Below are 10593 nucleotides of genomic sequence, written 5' to 3' on the forward strand. Positions count from 1 at the left end.
TTTGCAGCTTCCAAATTTTCCATGGTGAGAATAATACTTTCGCCTCCAAACCTGAGTGACTTGGGGACACAAAGGTAGAAGTCGATAATTTTCTTTGCCTATATCTGAATATTTACAGTCAGAGGTAGAAAGGAGGAGTCTGTCCCTTGTCTAGATGATGTCAATCCCCAGGTGTGGGATGTCTCCAGCCCCGGTTTAGCCATAAATGTTCCACCAGTAAAGATTTCTCTGAGACCAAATGCTCCCTAGCCCTGGAAATGACAATATCCCTTAAAACCAGAAGCTCTTGACGGTCTTAAACCATTAGTTAACAAATACCGAGATACTGGAACTCGAATCAGCTGTGAGTCCCCCTGCAACACCCCAATCTTGCCCGTTCAAAAACCAGATGGATCTTACCGATTCGTCCAGGATCTAAGAGCTGTTAATGAAGCTGTGGTTCCCCTCCACCCCATAGTCCAAAACCCATATACCCTCCTATCCCAAGTCCCAGGAAATGCCAAGTACTTCTCAGTCTTGGACCTTCAAGGTGCTTTCTTTTGCATTCCTCTCCATCCTGAATCCCAAAAACTCTTTGCTTTTGAGTGGCGGGACTTGGAAACAAGAGAGACCATACAACTCTCGACTGGACTCGACTACCCCAAGGGTTTAGGGACAGCCCTCATATCTTCGGGACTTCCTCGGGGAGAGAACTAAGGGAATTAACTTTAACAAACAGTAGTCTAATACAGTATGTGGATGACTTGCTCATAGCTAGGCCAGATTTTACCAGCTCTCAAATGGACACTATTTAAAACGCTAACTTTCCTGTATGAAAAGGGTTATCGAGTATCCCCCAAGTAGGCTCAGATTAGCTTAACCCAAGTAAAATACCTTGGATTTATAATTACGGAGAGAAAAAGAATGCCTGACCCCGAGGGGAGATCCCTCATCTTAAATACCCCGTACCCCCAAACAAAACAACAGCTTAGGGGATTTTTAGGAAGGACCGGGTTTTGCAGGATCTGGATTCCTAATTATGGCAATCTGGCCAGACCTCAATATGAAAATTTAAGGGGGAATGAGGAAGAGCCACTCGACTGGCATGAGACCTGCAAGGTGGCCTTTAATGCCCTAAAAGAGTCCATCACTACAGCCCCAGCTTTAGGCCTCCCCAACCTGGAGAAGCCTTTTAGACTCTATGTTTCTGGAAGGACAGGAACTGCTCTTGGGGTGTTAGAGCAGATGATGGGGCCCGTATTACAACCTGTGGCTTATCTCTCAAAATAACTAGATGAGGTGGCCAGAGGGTGGCCCACTTGCCTCCGGGCAGTAGCAGCCACCGCTCTTATGGTTAAGTAGGCATCTAAGCTGACCCTGGGTCAGCCCACCACAGTGTATACGCCTCACCGGGTGCAAGCAGTCTTGGAAACGAAAGGGGACAGGTGGATGACAGGGGGAAGCATCACCCAATACCAAGCCCTCCTCCTTGACACTCCAGAAATAAAGTTGAGGGTCTGGCAGACTTTAAATCCAGCAACCTTACTGCCAGATCCCCCTACCTCCCCTCTGGATCACCAATGCATACAAATCACAGACGAGTTATACTCTTCTCGCCGGGACCTATCAGAGACACCTTTATCTGACCCAGAGGAAAACTGGCACACAGATGGCAGCAGTTTTGTAGAAAAGGGAGAGGGGAAAGCAGGATATGCTGTAGTGAGCCTGGAAGGAAATAAGGAAAGTGGGTCTCTTCCCCCAGACACCTCAGCCCAGAAAGCTGAACATTTTGCCCTGACAAGAGCTTTGGAGTTAGGAGAAGGAAAGAGGATTAATGTGTGTATGGACTCTAAGTATGCTTTCCTCATTCTGCATGCCCGTGCAGCAATTTGGAAAGAAAGAGAGATGCTCAGTGCCCGAAGCTCTGCTATTAAACACAAAGAGCTCATTCTCAGCCTCCTGGAGGCAGTCAAACTTCCTGCAAAATTAGCTGTCATCCACTGCAAGAGTCACCAAAAGGGGCAAGAAAAAGAGGCTCAGGGAAATAGGAAAGCTGATCAAGAGGCAGGACGAGCTGCCGGGGAAGCTACCTCTGCCACTGCTATCTGCCCCGTTTTCCCCAAGGAAACCCTGACTCCAGATTTTACCCCAGGGGGACATTCCCGATATGCTGAGCGGGGTTGGGAGATTGGGTCACATGGGTGATTTCAGCCTGATCAGGCCCAAATAATACTCCCTGATTCTCAGGTTTAAAACATTACTAACTCCTTACATAAGAGCCCCCATTTTGGAAAAGATAATCTAGAAATCTTGCTTAAGCCTATTCTCTCCCATCCCCAGTTAGCTAAGGTTGTTAAACAAGTCACACAAAATTGTGACACCTGTCTAAAAAATAACCCACAAACCAGACCTCCTCTAATTACACTTGTCCAACATCGGGGATCATACCCAGGAGCGGACTGGCAATGCCGCTCCGCATTTAGAATTTACAGCCATGCCCAAGACCCAAGGGTTTTCTTACTTGCTAGTCTTTATTGACACATTCACAGGATGGATCGAAACGTTCCCTACTGAGACTGAGAGAGCTACAGAAGTCTGTTAAGCTCTGCTGAAGGAGATAGTGCCTAGGTTTGGTCTGCCTCGGTCACTTCAGAGTGACAACGGGCCCTCACTTACAGCCACGATACCCCAGAACCTAGCCCCATGCTTAGGCATAAAATACTAGCTCCGCTCATCCTGGAGGCCTCAAGCTTCAGGAAAGGTAGAGAGAGCCAACCAGACTCTTAAAAGGGCTCTGGCTAAGCTATGTCAGAAACACATAATAAGTGGACACATATGCTGCCCATAGCCCTCATGAGGCTACGGACATCCCCCAAATGGCCACTATTGTTAAGTCCTTATGAAATGATGTATGGACGTCCATTCTTAACTTCTGATTTGTTTCTTGACGAGGATGCCAATACACTCTTAAAACATATAATTGACCTGGGAAGGTTTCAGCAAGAACTCCAACGGTATGGAGAACAAACCACAGGAAGACTTGAAAAATCCCCAGGTAAAGCCAGTGGATCAAGTATCAGTAAAGACATGGCAAGAAAAAGGGAGTCCAAACCAGCTCTCCGAGAAATGGACAGGGCCATATCAGGTTGTTCTAGTGACTTCAACTGCTGTAAAAGTGAAGGGTCTATCTGCCTGGGTCCACAATTCTAGAATAAAACCCTATGGCCTACAGGAGGGGGAGACAGAAACTGAGACTCCAAAGCCAGAGGACAGCTATTCCTGTGAACCTGTTGAAGATCTCAGGCTCTTGTTCAAGCAGAACCCCATCAATCCTGCCTCAGATAAGTAAAATGCATCATATGATGTTCTTCCTCTTTCTAATCATATCTCCCTGTATGGCTATTGATCTCTCCCTAAACGAGGCATGTTCACTTGCAAACCACACTGCTTCTCAACTCAACCTAAGCAGCCCGGGCTTCATCTGCACTAATGACAAAGGTTGGGGGTATGTCCAACCCATCCCAGGGTATCACTATCAAAGGCCCACCCTTCCAGCCGAGCTATGGGCTGTTACTCAGCGTCCCCATGTGGTCATAATATGGCCTTTTGGGGAAAGGGGGAAAAAAAACTTCATGTCTTGGAACCAGCAACAACTGTCTCTATTTACCCCATGGATGACATCTGCAATCCCACCTGAGCCCTTATTTTCTCTCATGACTAACATCCCCCAAGTGACCTTCCCTATCTCTCTAAAAAGCCACTCCCTAACAGGGGTGTCAGTGAGAAATCTAGATGACTCACAATGTGGGGTGACCGTCACTGTTGAAACTGATGGGAAAAACCGGGACAGGCCCTGCAGCTGGGAGACCAGCCGATGCCACCCCCGGCCAGCACGCGCCTGGCCCGGCCCGGGGCTCTTCCCGGACCCCGAGCGGCCTGGCGAGGCTGCGGGAGCTCTGGCGTGGTTTGGGGAGGGGGGTGGCTTGAGCGGGGAGCACGTCTCTGTGCCCCCCCAACCCCGCCCCCCACCATCCCTTTTGCTGCTCAGGGTCACGTGGCTCCGGACGAGCGGGGCGTCGGCCCGGGGCCGCGGTCCCCGGAGACTCCTGCAGGCTTAGGGGCAGCCCAGCCGGGGCCCCAGGTGCCCATCCTGCCGGCTGTGCAAACCCCCTGGAGTGCCTCAGCCCCGCCCTGTCCCCAAACCGAGGCCCGCCCTGCCCCCACGCCACGGGCCCAGCACAGGACCTTCCTGAGAGAGCGGACGAGCGACAGCCAGGCACACAGACAGGCACTCGCACGCACCCACGCCAGGTGAGATAGAGGCAGAAAGAGTCGAGGGTTCAGAGAGAGACTGGAAGACAGCGTGTGGGCAGGGGGGGCCTCGGGCAGGATGCCGGGCAGCTGCAGAGACCACCCGGCCCTGAGCAGCCAAAGCGATGGGGGCGGGGGGAGGCCACTGAGCAGCGGCGGGCCTGGAGAGGCCCAGGGTGGGAGGACACCTGAGATCTCCGCGCTCCGCGCCCCGCCCCCCTACCCCCAACCCCCTGCACGCATGCCATGCCGGGCCGCTCTGACACTAGCTTCTCTGGAGTTTTGTCACTTGAATTTCTCTCCCTCTGCTCAACTGAGTGATGACAGTGTATTGAACAGCTAGGTCACTTCCAAATAAATTAAGCTTAGTGTTTCACAGGACACCCGGTCATGTATGGAGAGACCAGCACGGATGCATGGACACCAACCTTGGTAACTGGACAACCAATGGGAAATTACTGTCTGACTCAGGAGAGAGAAAGAAACCCGAACAGATGGAATGAAATGAACAGAAACACAGGCTTTGCAACTCACACCCTAATTCAATTACCAGAAAATAAACAACACTATAACCATTTTAGAAAAACAATAGACCTCTCTATGACCTTTGGTCGGGTGAGGAGTTCAAACACACAGCAAAAAAAAGCCAACTTTTCCAAGTCGTGAATATGTTAGTTCACACATTGACTTTTACATTGAAATGTGTAGCAAATAAACCTAAAATCATTGACTCAATACATAAGCATGGAAGTATTTTAAATATAAAATATATTCTATAGTATTCAGGAAGCACTTGGCACATCTCTAAGTGTATCAGACCCAAAACTGGAACGTAGTGGAAGAGTCAGGATAGTCTAAAAATGAATCCCTAACTAAAAGGAACACACAGGATTACTGTAGATAAAAAAGGTTAAAGAAGAGAAGCTAGAAATCAGTCAATAAATGTCTTAGGGGTTAGCTTAGAGTGACTAGCCTCTGCGTGACTCTTTAAATTTTTCATGTTTGCAGCTTCCAAATTTTCCATTTTGAGAATAATACTTTCGCCTCCAAACCAGAGTGACTTGGGGACACAAAGGTAGAAGTCGATAATTTTCTTTGCCTATGTCTGAATATTTACAGTCAGAGGTAGAAAAGGAGGAGTCTGTCCCTTGTCTAGATGATGTCAATCCCCAGGTGTGGGATGTCTCCAGCCCTGGTTTAGCCATAAATGTTCCACCAGTAAAGATTTCTCTGAGACCAAATGCTCCCTAGCCCTGGAAAAGACAATATCCCTTAAAACCAGTAGCTCTTGAGGGTCTTGAACCATTAGTTAACAAATACCGAGATACTGGAACTCGAATCAGCTGTGAGTCCCCCTGCAACACCCCAATCTTGCCCGTTCAAAAACCAGATGGATCTTACCGATTCGTCCAGGATCTAAGAGCTGTTAATGAAGCTGTGGTTCCCATCCACCCCATAGTCCCAAACCCATATACCCTCCTATCCCAAGTCCCGGGAAATGCCAAGTACTTCTCAGTCTTGGACCTTCAAGCTGCTTTCTTTTGCATTCCTCTCCATCCTGAATCCCAAAAACTCTTTGCTTTTGAGTGGCGGGACTTGGAAACAAGAGAGACCATACAACCCTCGACTGGACTCGACTACCCCAAGGGTTTAGGGACAGCCCTCATATCTTCGGGACTTCCTCGGGGAGAGAACTAAGGGAATTAACTTTAACAAACAGTAGTCTAATACAGTATGTGGATGACTTGCTCATAGCTAGGCCAGATTTTACCAGCTCTCAAATGGACACTATTTAAAACGCTAACTTTCCTGTATGAAAAGGGTTATCGAGTATCCCCCAAGTAGGCTCAGATTAGCTTAACCCAAGTAAAATACCATGGATTTATAATTACGGAGAGAAAAAGAATGCCTGACCCCGAGGGGAGATCCCTCATCTTAAATACCCCGTACCCCCAAACAAAACAACAGCTTAGGGGATTTTTAGGAAGGACCGGGTTTTGCAGGATCTGGATTCCTAATTATGGCAATCTGGCCAGACCTCTATATGAAAATTTAAGGGGGAAAGAGGAAGAGCCACTCGACTGGCATGAGACCTGCAAGGTGGCCTTTAATGCCCTAAAAGAGTCCATCACTACAGCCCCAGCTTTAGGCCTCCCCAACCTGGAGAAGCCTTTTAGACTCTATGTTTCTGGAAGGACAGGAACTGCTCTTGGGGTGTTAGAGCAGATGATGGGGCCCGTATTACAACCTGTGGCTTATCTCTCAAAATAACTAGATGAGGTGGCCAGAGGGTGGCCCACTTGCCTCCGGGCAGTAGCAGCCACCGCTCTTATGGTTAAGTAGGCATCTAAGCTGACCCTGGGTCAGCCCACCACAGTGTATACGCCTCACCGGGTGCAAGCAGTCTTGGAAACGAAAGGGGACAGGTGGATGACAGGGGGAAGCATCACCCAATACCAAGCCCTCCTCCTTGACACTCCAGAAATAAAGTTGAGGGTCTGGCAGACTTTAAATCCAGCAACCTTACTGCCAGATCCCCCTACCTCCCCTCTGGATCACCAATGCATACAAATCACAGACGAGTTATACTCTTCTCGCCGGGACCTATCAGAGACACCTTTATCTGACCCAGAGGAAAACTGGCACACAGATGGCAGCAGTTTTTTAGAAAAGGGAGAGAGGAAAGCAGGATATGCTGTAGTGAGCCTGGAAGAAACTAAGGAAAGTGGATCTCTTCCCCCAGACACCTCAGCCCAGAAAGCTGAACATTTTGCCCTGACAAGAGCTTTGGAGTTAGGAGAAGGAAAGAGGATTAATGTGTGTATGGACTCTAAGTATGCTTTCCTCATTCTGCATGCCCGTGCAGCAATTTGGAAAGAAAGAGGGATGCTCAGTGCCCGAAGTTCTGCTAATAAACACAAAGAGCTCATTCTCAGCCTCCTGGAGGCAGTCAAACTTCCTGCAATATTAGCTGTCATCCACTGCAAGAGTCACCAAAAGGGGCAAGAAAAAGAGGTTCAGGGAAATAGGAAAGCTGATCAAGAGGCAGGACGAGCTGCCGCGGAAGCTACCTCTGCCACTGCTATCTGCCCAGTTGTCCCCAAGGAAACCCTGACTCCAGATTTTACCCCAGGGGGACATTCCCGATATGCTGAGCGGGGTTGGGAGATTGGGTCACATGGGTGATTTCAGCCTGATCAGGCCCAAATAATACTCCCTGATTCTCAGGTTTAAAACATTACTAACTCCTTACATAAGAGCGCCCATTTTGGAAAAGATAATCTAGAAATCTTGTTTAAGCCTATTCTCTCCCATCCCCAGTTAACTAAGGTTGTTAAACAAGTCACAAAAAATTGTGACACCTGTCTAAAAAATAACCCAAAAACCAGACCTCCTCTAATTACACCTGTCCAACATCGGGGATCATACCCAGGAGCGGACTGGCAATGCCGCTCCGCATTTAGAATTTACAGCCATGCCCAAGACCCAAGGGTTTTCTTACTTGCGAGTCTTTATTGACACATTCACAGGATGGATCGAAGCGTTCCCTACGGAGACAGAGGGAGCTACAGAAGTCTGTAAAGCTCTGCTGAAGGAGATAGTGCCTAGGTTTGGGCTGCCTCGGTCACTTCAGAGTGACAACGGGCCCTCACTTACAGCCACGATACCCCAGAACCTAGCCGCATGCTTAGGCATAAAATACCGGCTCCGCTCATCCTGGAGGCCTCAAGCTTCAGGAAAGGTAGAGAGAGCCAACCAGACTCTTAAAAGGGCTTTGGCTAAGCTATGTCAGAAACACATAATAAGTGGACACATATGCTGCCCATAGCCCTCATGAGGCTACGGACATCCCCCAAAGGGCCACTATTGTTAAGTCCTTATGAAATGATGTATGGACGACCATTCTTAACTTCTGATTTGTTTCTTGACGAGGATGCCAATACACTCTTAAAACATATCATTGACCTGGGAAGGTTTCAGCAAGAACTCCAACGGTATGGAGAACAAACCACAGGAAGACTTGAAAAATCCCCAGGTAAAGCCAGGGGATCAAGTATCAGTAAAGACAAGGCAAGAAAAAGGGAGTCCAAACCAGCTGTCCGAGAAATGCACAGGGCCATATCAGGTTGTTCTAGTGACTTCAACTGCTGGAAAGGTGAAGGGTCTATCTGCCTGTGTCCACAATTCTAGAGTATATCCCTATGGCCTACAGGAGGGGGAGACAGAAACTGAGACTCCAAAGCCAGAGGACAGCTATTCCTGTGAACCTGCTGAAGATCTCAGGCTCTTGTTCAAGCAGAACCCCATCAATCCTGCCTCAGATAAGTAAAATGCATCATATGATGTTCTTCCTCTTTCTAATCATATCTCCCTGTATGGCTATTGATCTCTCCCTAAACGAGGCATGTTCACTTGCAAACCACACTGCTTCTCAACTCAACTTAAGCAGCCCGGGCTGCATCTGCATTAATGACAAAGGTTGGGGGTATGTCCAACCCATACCAAGGTATCACTATCAAAGGCCCACCCTTCCAGCCGAGCTATGGGCTGTTACTCAGCGCCCCGATGTGGTCGTAATATGGCCTTTTGGGGAAAGGGGGAAAAAAAACTTCATGTCTTGGTACCAGCAACAACTGTCTCTATTTACCCCCTGGATGACATCTGCAATCCCACCTGAGCCCTTATTTTCTCTCATGACTAACATCCCCCAAGTGACCTTCCCTATCTCTCTAAAAAGCCACTCCCTAACAGGGGTGTCAGTGAGAAATCTAGACGACTCACAATGTGGGGTGACCGTCATTGTTGAAACTGATGGGAAAAACCGGGACAGGCCCTGCAGCTGGGAGACCAGCCGACGCCACCCCAGGCCAGCACGCGCCTAGCCCGGCCCGGGGTGCTTCCCGGACCCCGAGCGGCCTGGCGAGGCTGCGGGAGCTCTGGCGGGGGTTGGGGAGGGGGGTGGCTTGAGCGGGGAGGACGTCTCGGTGCCCCCTCATCCCCTGTCACCCACCATCACGTTCGCTGCTCAGGGTCAGGTGGCTCCGGACGAGCGGGGCTTCGACCCGGGTCCGCGGTCCCCGGAGCCTCCTGAGGCTTAGGGGCAGCCCAGCCGGGGCCCCAGGCGCCCTTCCTGCCGGCTGCGCAAACCCCCTGGAGCGCCTCAGCCCCGCCCTGTCCCCAAACCGAGGCCCGCCCTACCCCCACGCCACGGGCCCACCACAGGACCTTCCTGAGAGAGCGGACGAGCGACAGCCAGGCACACGGACAGGCACTCGCACGCACCCACGCCAGGTGAGACAGAGGCAGAAAGAGTCGAGGGTTCAGAGAGAGCCTGGAAGACAGCGTGTGGGCAGGGGGGGCCTCGGGCAGGATGCCGGGCAGCTACAGAGACCACCCGGCCCTGAGCAGCCAAAGCGATGGGGGCTGGGGGAGGCCACTGAGCAACGGCTGACCTGAGAGGCCCAGGGTGGGAGGACACCTGAGACCTCCGCGCTCCGCGCACCGCCCCCTCCCCCCAACCACCTGCACGCAAGCCACGCCGGGGCGCTCTGACACTAGCTTCTCTGGAGTTTTGTCACTTGAATTTCTCTCCCTCTGCTCAACTGAGTGATGACAGTGTATTGAACAGCTAGGTCTTTTCCAAATAAATTAAGCTTAGTGTTTCACAGGACACCCGGACATGTATGGAAAGACCAGCACGGATGCATGGACACCAACCTTGGTAACTGGACAACCAATGGGAAATTACTGTCTGACTCAGGAGAGAGAAAGAAACCCGAACAGATGGAATAAAATGAACAGAAACACAAGCTTTGCAACTCACACCCTAATTCAATTACCAGAAAATAAACAATACTATAACCATTTTAGAAAAACAATAGACCTCTCCATGACCTTTGGTCGGGTGAGGAGTTCAAACACACAGCAAAAAAAAGCCAACTTTTCCAAGTCGTGAATATGTTAGTTCACACATTGACTTTTACATTGAAATGTGTAACAAATAAACTTAAAATCATTGACTCACTACATAAGCATGGAAGTATTTTAAACATAAAATATGTTCTATAGTGTTCAGGAAGCACTTGGCACATCTGTAAGTGTATCAGACCTAAAACTGGAACGTAGTGGAAGAGTCAGGATAGTCTAAAAATGAATCCCTAACTAAAAGGAACACACAGGATTACTGTAGATAAAAAAGGTTAAAGAAGAGAAGCTAGAAATCAGTCAAAAAATGTCTTTGGGGTTAGCTTAGAGTGACTAGCCTCTGCGTGACTCTTTAAATTTTCATGTTTGCAGCTTCCA

This window comes from Muntiacus reevesi, unplaced genomic scaffold (genome assembly GCF_963930625.1).
Source record: "Muntiacus reevesi unplaced genomic scaffold, mMunRee1.1 SCAFFOLD_154, whole genome shotgun sequence".
NCBI classification, from domain to species: domain Eukaryota; kingdom Metazoa; phylum Chordata; class Mammalia; order Artiodactyla; family Cervidae; genus Muntiacus; species Muntiacus reevesi.